The following is a 17560-nucleotide window of genomic DNA, read 5'->3' as shown; positions in this document are numbered from 1 at the left end:
TTCTATATCAGCTTGATGCTCTTTGTGGTTGTGTTTATGTGCAAATCTGTTCGTGGGATTCAACTGGCCAAGTTGCCCTATGTTGTGATCACCAGTGAGAGCTCATTTTTGACTCTGAGAAGTGCTTAAAAATAGCCAAAAAATCTGAATTTCAAGAAAAAAATAGACTTCGTCAAAGGCAGCAACTGCAATTAGTACGATTTTAAGCAACAAGCAGCTGACGAGCTCCAAAAGTGCTTTAAAGACCCACCGAGTGACGGTTGGGAAATTTTCATAATTTCTCAAGCTGTCAAATTGGATCCTAGGAGATGCCATGTAGTGGAGGACTTCGTGGGCGTGCAGGATTTTTCGGAATGTGAATTGGATGCCGGACGGCCAAAGACCGTCGGCGGGCAAATGTCCAAACTTGGTGAGAAGGGGCCCAAAAGGAGAAGTGAAAGGGGGTGACCCCCCAAAATCGATTTTGTAGAGCAGGGGGAAGGGGGCATTTTCAACAGCCGCGTGAAGAAAAAAACGGCACTCTCCTGTACACGACGTGATATTGAGGGAGAGGGGGGCTATGGTGGTTGAAGAACAACCTCCCCTTTTGATGGTGGCAACCCTGATCTACATCTTTCCTAGGCTCTCCATCACCGTCTCTCACGCAAGCAATAGCTGCCTGGGTGAGAAGAACCAAATCTAGTCTTTGTCTCTCCTTCCTCTCTCTCCCCTCTATAGGTTGTTCATGCGCACTATCTTGAAGGAGGAATCGAGAAGAAGATTGAAGAAAACGATGATGGAGATTAATGAAGATATTGAAGATTGATGTGCAGCATGGAATTGAGAGCAATGGAGGATCCGTTTGCTAGTCATGTAGTCATTTAATGCTTCTCGGGTTTCACAAAAACACGGTATGACTATTTTGTATGAAGGAAATGAAGCTTTTTTGACATTTTATGATGGAAATGATGTTCTTATGCGATGAAAATTGGTTTGAGTGATGATTGCATTATGTTTAATTGTGGTATATTAGAAAAATTTGATTTCATAATGATTTACATACGCTATTTAAATCTCGCAAACTCGAAATGTTGTTTTTAAGGGTAAAATGATGGTTCTATCGTTTTGGGTGGATGAAATGTGTTCTTATGGGAAAAAATGAAAAATTAAATTAAATTTCAATATGTTAAAGTTATTGATATAAGAAAAATCAAAAAAATAATAGTGATTATTGATAAATAAATGTATAAAATAAGAAAAAAATATATATATACTTCACAAAAACAAGAAAAAATATAATGAGTAATTGTGAATGTATGGTAGTGGTGGAGCATGAGGTTTAGCCTCAAGTTGCCCTATCTTTTTGTCAAACTTCGTGGTTTTATCGCTTTTTATACATCAAAACATGACAAAATGAATCCCTACACCTATGTAACAGAAGCAATACCTAAACGTAGGGGGTGGGGTGTTTGAATGATGTGATTTGAGTGCTAATTATTGTTGATTTTGTTGATTCATAGCATGATATAGGGTTTGGTGTATTTTAATTAAGAGGATAGTAGCATGAGCGTTGTCTCAATGCTATCCTTACATCGCTACAACGAGTTAGTGAATGAGCATTGGAAAGCCTGGCTATGCACTACACGTGTCTGATTGAAAATTATATTTGAGCACATTAAGATCATCCACTTTTTCATGTGCATGTCAACCATGGTATCAGAATATGAAGAACTAGATGCATACCACATGTTTTCCATTATGATGACCTATGCTTGAGTGTGTGAGACAACCTAATCTATAAGCTAGTCAATTGTTTTGGGAATTATTTGGTAAGGACACATGGTATCTCCTGGAATATGTTCAAAATGAAATAGTAGAGCTTGTATCGTGTGTACTTTATGTTGGAGTGATGCATCTTGAGGCCAATCCCCGAGGTGTAGGAGAGTCGTAGTGGAGCCACGATAGTTAGCTGAGAAGTACTTCTCTATGTTTGTGCTACGATGTATTATACCTATATGTGATGGGATCTCCCTCTGAAGTGAAGGGATGGTAAACATTGAACTATGATCTAATACAAACATAGAATCGACATTATCATTTAGTGTAGAGTGACTCTTAGATGCCCCTGGCCTGCGAGGCCGTGTAGTGGGATTGTCTGTTGTGTGCATGAGGTCCGGCTAGTGCCATAGCGAGTGCTGGCCCATTTTAGATCCCATCACTTGGCATTGAGTATTGATGTGATTTACTTTAGGTTTGGGACTGTTATACATAGTTTACATGCAGTCCACAATTGTGCTACATTAGCATTTTATGTCTGGACCACTTTGGCATCGACATTGGTTGCCCGGTTGGTTCCAAATGCGCCCCGCATGCTAGGGGAATGTATGCCTATGATGCGATATGCTTTTGGGGCTGAATTTTCTCAATCATTTACTATTTTATAGAGTCCACAGGTAGCCCAAAATAGGACAACCCTCTGTCATTACATTTTATGCTCATGCTACATAGTCATTTGATGCCCGATTATGCACAGTTGGTGTCTATACATATGGGAAAGTATACCTATGGTTTGTCTATGTATGCGCAATGCTAGTTTTTGGATTATGATGCTTCATTTCATATTACACTCTGCCAAGAGTGGTTCCATTTCTACCACATTGTCTCTGGTTCAGTTCACTTGGGTAATGACAGGTCACTTGCTATTGTTGGCATTGGGGATGTACGGCTGCAATTCTCTACTAGTAGTACTTTTCTGTTACAAGATGCACTTCATATACCTACACTTACATGCAATCTTATATCTACAGGAGAGCAGCTTGATGATACTGGTTTCATGTTTCATTTGGGGATTCTGCTTGGAAGATCACACATAGCAAACTTGTGCTTGCTAGAGGTGCCAAGGCTAGCAGCCTCTATCCTCTTGTAGTTGATGGGTCCTCTGTTGACCATGTTTTGTCAGTCAGTTCCATTCCACATGCATCTCTTTGGCATGCCCGTTTGGGCCATATGTCCTTAAAGGGAAGGAAAAGGCTTTTTGATATGCAATACTTACTGCCCCTTGACTATCCATGTTTTGATTCATGTGAGCATTGTCTTTATGGCTGACACACTAGGAATACGCATAAGAAGTCTGGTAGGACATGCATGAGTGAGCCCCTAGCATCGGTACATTCGGATGTCTGTGGGCCCATGCCTTGTCAATCTATGGGTGGTGCAAAGTGTTTTGTGATGTTCATTGACGATTTTTGGCATAAAGTATGGGCTTACCCCATTAAGCTTAAGTCAAATGTATTGGTTGTGTTTCAAAGATGGCTTACATTGGTTAAGAAATAGACTGGGCATAGGTTGAAATGCCTTAGGACTGACAATGGAGGAGAATATGTGTCACGTGCCTTTGAGCAGCCATGTGACGAGAGGGGTATTAAGCATCAGTTAACTACCCCCTATATCCCACCCCAGAATGGTTTGACTGAGCAGATGAATAGAACCATCTAGGATTGTGTATGTAGTATGCTTAGCCATGCATGCCTACCACAGATCTTTTGGGTTGAGGCAATCAATACAGTTGTGCATGTCATCAATACATCACCTTCCAGTGGTTTTGATTTCCAAGTTGCAGAGGAGGTATTGATTGGGAAACCTCCGTCTCATTCGGATCTATGTGTCTTTGGATGTGAGGCGTTGCGCCATGTGCCCAAGGAAAAGTGGACTAAGTTGGATCCTAAGAGTGTCAAATGCATTTTCCTTTGCTATAGAGATGTAGGAAAGATGGGTTACTGCCTCTAGGATGTGCAGGCGCAGAAAGTCATCCGCAGCCATGATGTAGTCTTCCATGAACACAAGATACATAGGTAGCCTATAAAGGTGGTAGAGATACACAAGGTTATATTCCGGGAGGAGCCACATGCTCCTGCACAACCTATTGGACAGCCTAGAGCAGCAGTTGGTACACATGGCCAAGGTGTTGGATAGGATGTGAGACATGCAGCAAAGCCTGCAGTGAGATGGTCTACTAGAGCTAGGTGTCCACCTGATTGATTTGAGACCTTGATGATTTATGTCTTGGTTACAAATGCAGGAGAGCCCCTCACCTATGATGAGGCTATGTGTAGGAGTTAGAGAAGTCACTCCTGGGAGAGAGCTATGTAGTTTGAGATGGACTCCTTGCATAAGAATATGACTTGGGATTTGGTTGCATTGCCTTGGGGCAAGAAGGCTTTGTCATGCAAATGGATGTACAAGCTGAAAAGAACCCTTGGAAACCCCAAGTTGGCTTATAAGGCAAGACTTGTGGCTAAGGGTGTTAAACAAGAGCATGGAGTTGACTTTAATGAAGTCTTTTCTCTTATGGTCAAAATGACCACCCTACACTTGGTTTTGGCCTTAGTCATGCAGCTTGACTTAGACATGTATCAGATGGATGTCAAGACTGTATTCTTGCATGGGGATTTGCATGATGAGATATACATGGAGCAGCCTAAGGGCTTTGCAGAACCTGGTAGGGAGCACCTAGTGTACAAGTTGAAGAAAAGTCTTTAAAGCATGCACCTAGGGAGTGGTATCATAAGGCATTAATGCAGTCATAGGGCTACAGCAGAAGTGCTATGGATCCGTATCTTTACATAAAGAAAGCCCATGATGGCTCATTTCTTATTTTGGTACTTTATATGGATGATATGTTGATAGCAGGGAAAGCTCGTGATGAGCTAGATGCTCTTAAATCTCGGGTGAAAAAGAGCTTTGAGATGAAGGATTTGGAACAGGCCTCTCACATTCTTGGTATGCGCATTAAGCACGATAGGTATCAAGGACTACTCTACCTCTCACAGAGAGAGTACATTCATAATGTCTTTGAGTGTTTTCGCATGCCGAATGTGAAGCCTATTGGCTGTCCATTACCTTCTTATGTGAAGGTCTCACAGGCCGATTACCCACATATAGATGAACAGAGGGTCAAGATAGACAAGATTCCTTATGCATTAGTCATGGGCAGTTTGATGTATGCCATGATAGCCACTCGTCCAGATATTTCCTTTGCAGTTGGTGTTGTGGCATGCTATATGGCTACACCTGGCAAGAAATATTGGGATGCCATGAAGGGTATCATGAGATACCTCAAGGGTACAGCAAATATGCATATTTGCTATGGTAGCAAGCTACAGGATTTGTGGGCTATACAGACTCCGATTATGTAGGGCATGCAGATAGTAGAAAGTCCACTTCCCGCTATGTATTCACCTATGCTGAAGATGCTGTCTCTTGGATGTCCAAGGTTCAAAAGTGTACAGCGCTCTCTACCTCTCAGGCTTGCAAGGAGACCATATGGTTGGGTTGTTTGGTTCATGACCTTGGGATTGATTCTATACCTACAATGCATTCGGATTCTATGAGTGCTATTCAACTAGCCAAGAATCCGGTCTTCCATGCGAAGATGAAATACATCAAGGTGAGGTATCACTTCATACGTGGGGTCGTAGAGAACAAATCTGTTGACCTTGTCAATATCTCCACTGACGAAAATCCTGCAGATCTGCTCACGAAAATCCTCACTACTAAGCGTTGTGCCTTCCTTCGGAGATTGATAGGCATTGGATGAGATGACGTTTTTCCTCATCCTATTGTACATGTGTACATTGTACTATCTTTTCTTTTTCTTTTCACTCCTCAGTGGGGCAGATTTTCCTTTAAGTGGGAGGTTGTTGGGGGTAAAGGTACCTCTACCTAGCCACCCGTGTATTACTACACTAACAGTACCCGCCATGCACACTGCAGGTGGTGAGCGCCCGTCACCGTCACTTTATTCTTTATTCTTTCAGTGACAGTTTAAATAAAGGATGGCCCGATAACACATTGTGACTCTTGGAGTTCTCATTTGGTCTCTCTCTCTTTCTTACTCTTGCTCTCTCGCGATAGCTCTTCCAAGCAAGCTTCGATCCTTCTCACCTTTCAAGTTTTTCAAAGTTTAGAATTGGTCCATAGAAATAGTATGTCTTAATTATTAAGTTATATTAACTTAATGACAATTTTGGATTGATAAAAACATATGTAAGGAGTTATTTTGAGTGCTATAGGACGTCCAAGCCTAAAAATACAAAAAAAAACATAGTGTTCTACAAAAAGTGGCCTTTTTTACTATTCTAAGACGATTTTGATATTTTTGTCCCCGTAGACTTGTAAACCAATGCTAATCCAATCAATTTGAGTACCCGAATGACCATATTCTGAGTAAACAAGAAAGAGTAAAAAAAAGCTGCACTAAGTTTAGAACAAGAATGTTGATCTGAAGGCTTTAATACAAGCTTTCTTGCTTAAGGCTTCTACTTGTCTACTATTGGTAGATGTTTGGGTTATCAAAGGGACATTGTTTCTCAAGAATAGTATGTATGTAATCCAAGAGTGTATTTGCAGCATACAAAGTGACTTACCGCGTAATTTACATGTTCTTTGTACTCTTGATTCTATCTCTTGTCTTGTTTCTTTTCTTAGATCCCTATGATTTCTGGCTTGACACATACACCCCTCAACATTTGGTGAACACGATGTGAAAAGCCACTTCAAGATGGGAGATTCAGTAGTGCCTTCAAGATCTATAGGAGCTGCAAGATTGGGAGATGCTTGTGACGACGTAAAACAAAGGTTACAAGGTTTCAATATGTGCATACAACAACAGCATCAGAGCAACAACAACAATTATAACATCAACAAATACAACATTAGATTCAATTATAGTCTTATGTGTGGTACAAAGTCGGAGCGACCAAAGCAATGGAAGCTATGGAGAATCATATGAAGGATGATCACAGGCTATGAGTCAAGTGCCTTTAGAAACTCCATTTGTTGACCCTTACATTAGCCTTTAGCATCATTGAATTTTTTTAATGAAAAATATAGATTTTTAGATAATAAAGTAGATTCATATTGTCTTTCAATAGAAAATAACAAACTCTAATGCTTGCACACGTCTTTTCCACGCTCCACCATTCAAGGATAATGATAGCATTACAAGTCATCGATGCTACCAAGTAATTTAGAGGTTTATTTTGGTACTCTTGATTCTATCTCATATCTTGTTTCTTTCCTTGAACCCATGTGGTTTGTAGCTTAACACACTCTTCTCTCAACACCTTTTTATGCAACATTGATATCACAACCCATATATTTTTTGTGTGTTATAGGTCACATTCAAAGTTTGATGAAGAAACCACGCTAGAAGATAGCCCACAGGCAACAATATGTTTGTGAGAATTTGAAGCCCAGATGCATCCAAAAATCCCTTAAACTCACAAGGATGAAGCATGAGATAGCTTCTCAACCACATCTCTAGTATGCTTTGTGTTTGTGATTATGTGAATTGTGCAACATTCAAGAACATAGATGTGGCTAACATGGCCTTCTTACATTATCTAGTGTTATCATTGGCACTTCCTACATTTTTTTCTCTTTGCATGTTAGTTGCACTTGATAGTGTAGATAAAATCATACCTTTGTTCATGCCATGTCCAAGAAAGGAAGCACTTGATTCTAGACCTATACGTCCTTGAAGGTTTCTTTAACCCATGATAGTGGATGCTTCTCAAATGCTCCCATGGCCATTTATTTCCTTTCATATCCATGCATTCTAGAAATAGAAAAAAGTGCATTGAAAACCCTCTCCACATCATTTGCAAAAGAGTTTGCTCCACTCAATCACCCTATCAGATATTATAACACATGGGTACATAACTCATAACAACATTAAAGAAAGGAAAATATTTCAACCTTATTGTGTTTTTGTAGAATCAATACACGTAGTCCAAGTTGAAGTTTTTTTTAATTATATGTGTGAATTATAAGTTATTTATGATGTTTCTCAATATATATTTAGTCTGAATTGAAACTTTCATGATTTATATGCATGAATAAGTCATTTATAATATCCAAAAGTGAATACTAAAGTTAATCACTTATATAATAGTGTTTACCCATGTGTTAATATTCTCTTTTGATTGAGGTGTAACTCAAAAGCTAAGAACAAGAAAAAGAAACAAACATATTGCATGCATGTGTCTATTTTATATAGATATTAATCCATTCATCTTGATGTTTACATGCTCTAAAGTTGGTAATGGTGGATAGTCTCTTTTGGGCTAACGGGTGGCTAGTCCCCCTTTGGGTACACGCAGTAGGGCCAAAATGCTTCAAAAAAGACACTTGTAAGAAAATGATAAAGTTACAAATTAGTTGAGATTTTGGAAGAATGCAACCGCCAAATTTGGTTGCTCAAATGTGATTAATGAGAGAATATTTGGTTCACTCAAGGGATCAGCCATTAATTGTCCTCATCTTTTAATTTATGTCAAGGTCACATTTTCAATCGTTTTAATATTGGAACTTGAGAGATTCTGTATTTTTGAGATATTTGCACCAAAATCGTGTTTGTTTGCTCCAATGTCTTCTTTTCACACACCATTCTCTTCTTTGCGCTTACTTTCTATCACTATGAAATTCATTTGTGGTTGATTTGCTAAAATTTTTAGCGATACCTCTTCAAGTAACACAGGTGTGCAAGTACATGCAAGTACAAACTTACCATTCAACTAGATCTGATTTATACATTTAAGAGAAGAAGACATTATCAAGTATTGATAGATGAAATAGAGACTAACATATTGTGAATACAAGAAAAGAAACACATACATTTGTGGATGGATAGAAATATTTATATCAAGGACCCTTCTACATGTAAACCTTCTCCTTTTTCCAAATCGTGACTACATAGCATCCATTGGAGAAGGTTATGACGAGATGCTTGGCTATCATGCAAGGTTATGCTCTGCATCTTACACATACATGGCTCAAATGCGCATAATGAAAAAAGTATTTTTAATTGCACAAGTATTTTTGAGCTAACAAATAAGATTGATATTTTGAAAAATACTAATAAGTCATTACAAGACAAGCTAACATGCTTGAAGGAAACTCCAATAAGATTCAGAGAGAGAAAGAGACCATTAAAAAATATAATCAACTTATGTGAGAGAGTAAAGAAAAAGAAACTAAACCTTGCAAAGAAATATGTCTCTAACATATTAGGCATTAAAATATTCGAGAAAGTGAGAAAAGAATCAATCTTTTAAAGGAAACTATAAATAAGAAAGATATTTTGAGGACTCTTAAGTCACCTAAAAATGTAGATTTGAAAGGCCTAACTCGCAAAGAATTAGAGTAAAGGACTTAAAAGGCAGCGTAAAACTAAATGAAATTATAGAGACATGTGATACTGTGGATATTAGCCAAAAAGATTATCATGCTATCTCTAGATTATGGTTCAAAAACCTTAAATGTAATAGATTAAGTGCATTTGGATTGCCTGGGGCCCTTGCAAGTTTGATTGCAAGAACTACTATGAATCATAAGATTCTACATATTTTTGGGGAGTACATTCATATTGAAGGGTCTATGCCATAAGAAAAGAAGAAAATAATATCTATTTTTGAATATGATGTGTTTAATAATGTATGGATTGATCTAAGAAAAGTGTAAATTATAATGGTCCACATGTATAAACTCACGATAGAAGAATGTCATTGTATTTTAAAGTTTGCCTTGAAGTTGGATGAAGCACAAATTCAAAAAGGACAAAATATCATGAAAGAGTCAGCATTTATATCATGAACAAGGTATTAGACTACTACAACAATGGTGAAGGTCAAGCACATGTGTATAAGTTCTAGTTCAAGATGGAGATGTGGTGGGTTCGTGTGGCTCAAGTATAACAATTAATAATCATCAAACATTGAAATGGTTTTTCACTCATACAGGTATTCTAAACATTATTAAATTTCAAAGAAAATGAGAAATATTGGTGGTTTTGATGGGGTTGGTAATTTTAACATGAAAGGGCATATGAGAGCCAACTTAAAAACTATCAAATGTATACTTGAAATATGCAATGGGACAAATGCAAAATATCCTTGTGTTTATTGCATGAAAAGTATTGGGTCTAAAGATTGGAGCATTTTACACCTAGCAAAGAAGAGCCCTAATAACTAGAGACTCTATAGATTTTAGTACATTTGAAAACATAGAAGACATATGGGATCCCATTCTTTCAATTCCTCTTAGAAATTTTCATATTTGTACATTGCATATAGATATTAGAATAATTGGCAAACTTCTTAGGTTGCATCTCGACTATTTATACTCGATTAAGCCATTGTCTTTATCAAATGCGTGTATTGACAAATATGAGATATTACTCTTAAAAATAGGATGATCAAGTTCATTTGAGAAAAGATCCAACACTTTTAGGGAAAACAAGAGATGTCTTGGGGCCAATGTCTCTATGGGAGGCTCAAAAGCTAGACGCTTTTTAGGAAACCATACAAGCAAACATGTTAGCATTACTTGGGAGTATGAGAGAGCTGTGTGAGATCCCAACAAATATTGCAAACACACCATGACTTGCACTTCTAAGGATAGAGATTTGGAGACACCTTAATGTCTTTCTAAAGCTCCTCAAGCAACAAAAGATAACATATACATATCTAGAAGACTTCAAATGTTCAATTACAAATCTTGTTCGAGCAATAAAGAAGACATGGGAATAAAAATACATCATTTTTTATCTATTGGTAAGGTAGAGAATATTTAATCTAATTTTTCTTTAATACATTTTTCTTTAATACATTTTTCAATGGTGTAAAATGTTTGCCACTCTCTTGCATTACAGCATATACTTCATATTCATGGTTCTTACTTTGTAAAAGAGCAAGGCCCCTAGCAACTTATGGTGACCAAAGCATAGAAAAATCTTACTATCAAGCATGTACAAAAAAATTTTAAGCTCAAGTGGTTTTTTTTTATAACTTCAAAGAATACATACTAAAGATGACAATGAAACCTAAGAATTTATAGTATTTTTTTAAGATTAAAAAGTACAAAGGTAGCTCTTTTAAGAGCTTTCACATTCTCTTCCTCCTCAAGGATCTTTCCTTTTTGTAATGCAAAAATACTTCTCTTATAGCCAATATGGACTTTATATTTGTTTGATTTGTTGCCAAAGCATAAGACGAGGACCAAAAAGTATCCTACTCCCAAACCAGAGGAGCCAAGACTGTAACCAAATATCCTAATTGATGTTGTCTTGGAAAAATACCCCATAAATGGTCTCCTTGATTCTCACGTTGACCAGCCACACCCCCATTAAACATGACCTAGTTTCTTTAAATCGCCATAAAATCCACTTTTCACTTCGTGACTTAGAATGCATGCCCCTTTTTCTTCCTACAATCATTATTGAATGAATATGATGGATCCAATTTTTAGTCCTCAACACAGCTATCTTTTTAAATCAATAACTATATCCACATTGCCCACGATAGTAGTAGATCAAGAACATTGCCCAAAGCTGTAAGAAGCTAGGAAGAATAAGGATTTAGTATATAAATAATAGTGATGCCATGTCACACTGACATAGGTATAAAAGGAGAGGACATGTAATTTTTCTCATCTTTTGATACATTAATGCATTATTATCCTTCTCTTCATTACCTTGCTCTCGACTTCAATGGCTTCTTTCTCTTTTTTATCTTTCTCTCTCCTATTCTAGTATTTCTCTCTCCTCATCATTCTCTTTTTCTCACTTTCGCACTTCTCTCCTCATTCTCTCTCTAGTTCACTTCTTGACAAGTGGTATCAGAGTATTGGTCTTTGATCCATTTTTTTCTCTATTTCAATTCAATTTTTCTCCATAAAAACCAAATTCAGACAAGTACTACATGTACTTAACACAGATAGTGACTAGTAAAGGTTTACAGGACATCTACAATTAGATGGAGACTATATCTAGAGATCTTCAATGACAGATATGGTGGTGGAAGGCTAAAATAGCAAGTCATCAATCAAATTTTCATGTAATTTTGAGGTAACTTGGTCAAATGGGAATTAACCAGGCTTAGAAGGAAAATAAACTGTGGTTACTTTTCAAGTGGATCTTCTCTTTCTCTCTCTTCCAAGATTTTGGTTGAAGCTTCAACAGTGGCTGCCAAGAAATTCTTCAAGTTTTCTCTTCAGTGACAATTTCTTTCAACCAAACCATGGGGTAAAGATTCTTCATCTCCTGCACATCAGATAGAGTACCAATGTGAGGCAGTTGATGCAGAGAATGGACCAGGTTGCAGTCCCAAATTTGCACTGAAAAATGCATTGATTTTCCTACTTATTTTTTTCACTTCTGCTACAAATCTCTTCTGGATTGACTAAACATTCTTGGCACACTCAATGGAAAATATCTTCAACAAGTTTTAGTAAGATTTGAGCGCCCTGGTTTTCATTCCCTTTGCTGAAAACCCTAAAACACAACAGGGCAGCCATAGACACAGACTTGGAAGCTTAAATTTCTTCAATCTTTGGGCCTTCCCAACCTCCAAGGCTTCTCTACCATCATTTTGAAGCTAAATGAACTCCAAGATTAAAGACATTGCAATGATTTTAGCCTATTGTGGATCTTGAAGCTCATATTGAATGTCTATTTTGGGGCTTTTCTTCAAGAGACTTGAATCTTCGACATTCAAGTGTTCAAGCAAGCCCGCATTACTGATTCTTCACGGATTTGATCATATCGGAGCTTATATGGGCTAATCTCATGGATCTTTCAAGCTTTATGATGGATTCATGGTGGATTATGGAGGACTTTTCTATTATTTGGATTGGAGTTGATATTAAACATCTTCTTCAAGATTAATCAAGGTATTTCACTTAATCTCTGAAATCTCTCAATAATCCACTTGCTTTAGCTATTTCCACTTGTTGATGAGAGATTATTGGTCAATTGATTCTCTGAATTGATCGATAGATCAGAGATTAGTACTCTTTCTATTAATCAGAAAGCCTATTCCATTAAATCTCAGCATTTATTTCAATATTGTTCCATCATGGATATCATTTACAAAGTTTTGATGCATAACCTTAACTTGATTGGATGAATTCCTTTACCCAAGATTGAAATATTGTAAAGGGTAAGTACTAGAAATCAGTGAGTCACTGAATTGCATTGGTAAGACCCTCTTCCCATCCAATTTTTCAAAATTTTCGCCCTATTGCATTTCATGAAAAGGGCTGAATGGATATTTCAAAAATGCATCTCATGATGATTGATTAGAGTAGTATGCTACTGCCATATCGATATTCCCACCAAGGAAAAAGGTGGATGTCGAGGGAGATAGTGGGACAAAAGAGAGGTGACCCTCCCTCACTATTGAAGATCCCAAAGGGTTGCAACCAACCGACCACCCAGGGGGGAACTTTGCCCACCTCCTGGTAATTTAGAGCCCATGTAGGGAAGTTGTTCTACCATTTTATCCCTCACATAGGTACAACAAGTGGAGAATTGAAGATTACAGTGCCTTCAAAGACTCAAGTACCTTCAGGAGCAAAAAGGGTAAAATAGAGACTTTACAGGGCACTACAGGGTATTTACAGGTCCTTACAAGTACTAACTTCATTACTGAAGTACAAGTGCAGGTACTACAAGGTATCCACATGTCCTATTTTAGCCTCTTACAGGATTTGGTAGCCATTTGGAATCACCATTTTACCCTTACAGGTGGAAATAGGATATTTACATGTTGAACGGCCTGGATAGTTCAAACTCAAAGATTTGAATTGCAAAATTTTCTATCCTAAACTTGTTATGACATGCTATAGCTCATCTTAAAAGAGGGCATCATTGGCTTATATTTGAATCAAAATTTTTGGAAATCGAAGTTTCCTAGCTTAATTCATAGCCACTTTTTTGACAAGGGGTATTGTGAGACTGTACTACTATGGCAGGGCATAAAGGCAAGAATAAAACCCATGATGAGTATGCATAGTAAATTAGAGATTTCATGTTGGATAATATACCTCAAGAGGGCCTTGAAGAGCCTCAAGTTCATGGAGAAATCAATGCACTCAACAATATCATAATGAAAGAAGCTGAGACGAGATAGAAGAGTTAAAGAGAGAGAAAGAGAGCAAGAAGAAGAAGGAAGAAGACTAAAAAGAGGAGAGAGAAAGAGAGAAAAGAGGAGAGAAGGAAGGAGGAAGCCATGGAAGCAGGAGATGAAGGTGAAGAGTATGATCTTGATAATAGCTGGTTGCCCTAATCTGAGGCTCTTACACCTTATATATCCTAGTCAATGTGACTGGGTGTCTAAACCCAGGTTTGTGTGTATCCTGCTTGTTACAATCCATCCCCACCTTGAAGGTTTTTGCCCTGAGAAAAAAAGGAGAAGTAGAGAGGAGTGATGGGTGGGCTAAGGGAGGTTGCAGAGTACTACTCTGAGCCCTTTGACAATGAAAGTTGGGCGGGTAGAGACTAGGGACAGCATGTTGTCCCCATGACCCGACCTATTGAAGTAAACAGGTCATAACTTTTGATAGGATGCTCCAAATAGGGTGTACCACATATGGAAATGGAGCTTATAATGAGTACTTTTAGTGTATGTGAGATGCACATACCTGAGATTTGAATAAGTAAAAAAACTATTCTAAAAACAGTGTGCAATCCACATGCAGAGGGTGGTCCATTGGGGCATGACCAGCTAGTCTTCCAATCGTTGGGCCTCATGGAGGTAGGGGAATTCATTAACAATGGTTGCTGAGTGCCAAGAGGCTTCTTCTATGGATAGGCCTTGCCATTTGATGAGGTATTCCTTAATGGATTGTGATCGTAAGTGCTTATCTCACTGCCCAATGATTGCTTCAAGGATATACTGAGTGACGCCTTCTTCATCTATGGGGGGAAGTTCTTCCACATAGTCCACTGAGGAGCCTACAAAGGGTTTTAGCTGGCTAACATGAAACACATTGTGGATCTTGGTGGTAGGGGAGTTCTAAGCAGTAGGCCAAGTCACCAACTTGCTTCAGGATCCGGTATGGGCCATAGAAGTGATGGGCCAGCTTGTTGTTGGTGCCCTTTTTGAGAGTCAAGTAGCGGGACCTAGGCACTTTCAAAAGGACCAATTCCCCTTCTTGAAATTCCAAATGACTTTGTTTCTCATTAGCATAGATTTTCATGTGTGTTTGGGCCTTTTGAAGATTCATTTTACATTGCTAAAGTAAAGCTTGCATGCGATCCAACTCAACCTGAATTTGAGGATTGATCTTATCATTAAATAAGACAATGGGGAGGGGAACCTTATATCCATATAAGGCCTCAAAAGGGAAAACTCCAATGCTAGAGTGCTTGGAGTTATTATATGCAAACTCAGTCAAGTGGAGCCACGTATCCCAATTGTGTTATACATCATGGCAAAAGTGCCTCAAATATGTCTCAAGCCATTTGTTCACTCTTTCAGTTTGGCCATCAGAGGTATGCAGTGGATGGAGCAAGCTTGGTCCCCATGGAGGTGAAAAATGTCTGCCAGAAGTTTCTCATAAACTTTGCATCCTCATCATGTACTATGACTTGTGGCAAGCCATGCAACTTGAAGACATTTTCCATAAACTGAGTGGCCACCTGAGAGGCAATGTATTGGGTCTTAGTGGAGATAAAGTGGCCAGCTTTGATGAGGCAATCAACTACCACATAGATACTATTCCACTCTTTCGTGGTCGCGGAAAGGCCAGTGATAAAGTCCATTGTGATGTGAGTCCATTTCCCTTCAGGGATAGGGAGAGGCTGCAAGAGGCCAGTGGGCCTGAGTGTACTGTCCTTGTTTTATTGGCATGAAACACATTTGGTCACAAAGTCCTTGGCATCCCTCCATAAGCCTTTCCAATGAAAACTCTTGGCAATCTTGTCATATCTTTTGAAAATACCCAAGTGACCAGCAGTGGGGCAAGAATGCATCTCTTCCATGATCTTCTGCGTAAAGGGGGAGGTGTGGGGGATGAAAATCTTGCCATGGAACCAAATAAGGCCATGCTTGAGCTGATATTGGGAGTTTTCAGCCATGACCCCATGCTATAATTTTTGAAATATGTGGCTCAAGTAATCATCCAACAAGTAAGCCTCTTGAAGCTCTTAAACCCAATCACCGTGCAATTCAGAGATAGAGGATACTCTGCATGCCCACATTCGAGAAAGCGAATCAGCCACAATATTATCCTTGCCTCGAGTCTGCAAAATGTCAAAGTCGTAGTTTTGTAAGATTGCCACCCATCGCCCTTGCTTAGGAGTCAAAGTGGACTGAGTCGAGAAGTACTAAAGGACTCGGTGGTTGCTTTTCACCTGGAAGCAGCTACCATACAAATAGTGGTGCCATTTCTTGATGGCATGGAGGATGGCCAACATCTCTTGGTCATACACATTCATTTGCATCTCCTTCTCATCAAGTTTGCAGCTCTCAAATGCAATCACACCATACTCTTGCAACAAGATTGCAGCAATACCCCAGCCATTGGCATCAGAATAAATGGTAAACAGCTTAGAGAAGTCAGGGAAAACAAGGATGGGGGCTGAAGTGAGTGCGTCCTTTAATTGTTTGAAGCTATGATCTGTAGTGGCATCCCAAAAGAATGACTCATTTTTTAAGCGATCAGCCAAAGGTGCTACAATGGTGGCATAGTGCTTAATGAAGTGTCTATAAAATGAAGAGAGACCAAGGAAGCCACGCAAGAAAGTGGTAGTGGAAGGAGTGGGCCACTCTCTAACACATTGCACCTTCTTCGGGTCAGCCTATATGCCATTTTTGCTCACAATGTGTCCCAAGTACTCCACAGATGTCTACATGAAGGTGCATTTGCTCTCCTTAGCAAAGAGTCGATGCTCTCTCAATATGTCAAACACCCTTCTGACATGTGTCAAGTGCTCCTTGGACGACTTGCTATAAATGAGGATGTCATCAAAGAAAACGAGCACAAATTCGAACAGAAAGGGTTATAGGACTTTGTTCATGAGGCTTTGAAATGTGGCAAGAACATTAGTCAACCCAAAAGGCATCACTAGAAAATGATGAAGTCCACGATCAATCCTAAAGGCCGTTTTGATATCATCTCCCTCCCTTATACGAATCTAATGGTAGCTAGAGCACAAGTCAATCTTAGTGAAAAAGCATACCCCTTTCAACTCATCCAGCAAGTCGTCAATCCGTGGGATAGGGTAGAGGTTCTTCATTGTGATTTTGTTCAAGTCTCTGTAGTCAATGCACATGCGAAAGGAGCCATCTTTCTTCTTGACTAACAAGACAAGAGATGCATAGGGAAAAGGACTCGGTTCAATGAAACCCATCTCTAATAACTCCTTGACTTGCTTTGCAACCTCTTCACTCTCACACTTGGAGAGTCTGTAAGGGGGCTTATATACTGGCTTGGAACGGGTCTCTAAGTCAAGTGTGTGGTCCACTTGTCTCTTAGAAGGGAGGGCTGTAGGCATCTGAAATAGATCATTGTATTCCTCAAGTAAGGACTACAAGGCTAAATCATTAGATACTGCAAATGGCTGATCGGGGTTGTCCTTATTCAATTGCAAGACAAAGATTTGTGAGCATTTCTTAAACTACCTTTTGAGTTGCTTTGCTGTGATGAGCTGAAAATCAACATGATCTTGCATTCCCTCTAGGTGGATAGGTTGTCCATACATTATAAACTCCATGTAGAGCTAAGAGAAGTCCATAGC

This window comes from Lygodium microphyllum, chromosome 1 (genome assembly GCF_053477565.2).
Source record: "Lygodium microphyllum isolate KBCC chromosome 1, Lygodium_microphyllum_v1.1.10, whole genome shotgun sequence".
Taxonomy (NCBI): domain Eukaryota; kingdom Viridiplantae; phylum Streptophyta; class Polypodiopsida; order Schizaeales; family Lygodiaceae; genus Lygodium; species Lygodium microphyllum.
The sequence above is the reverse complement of the archived record's forward strand: the minus strand, read 5'-3'. Positions refer to the sequence as shown.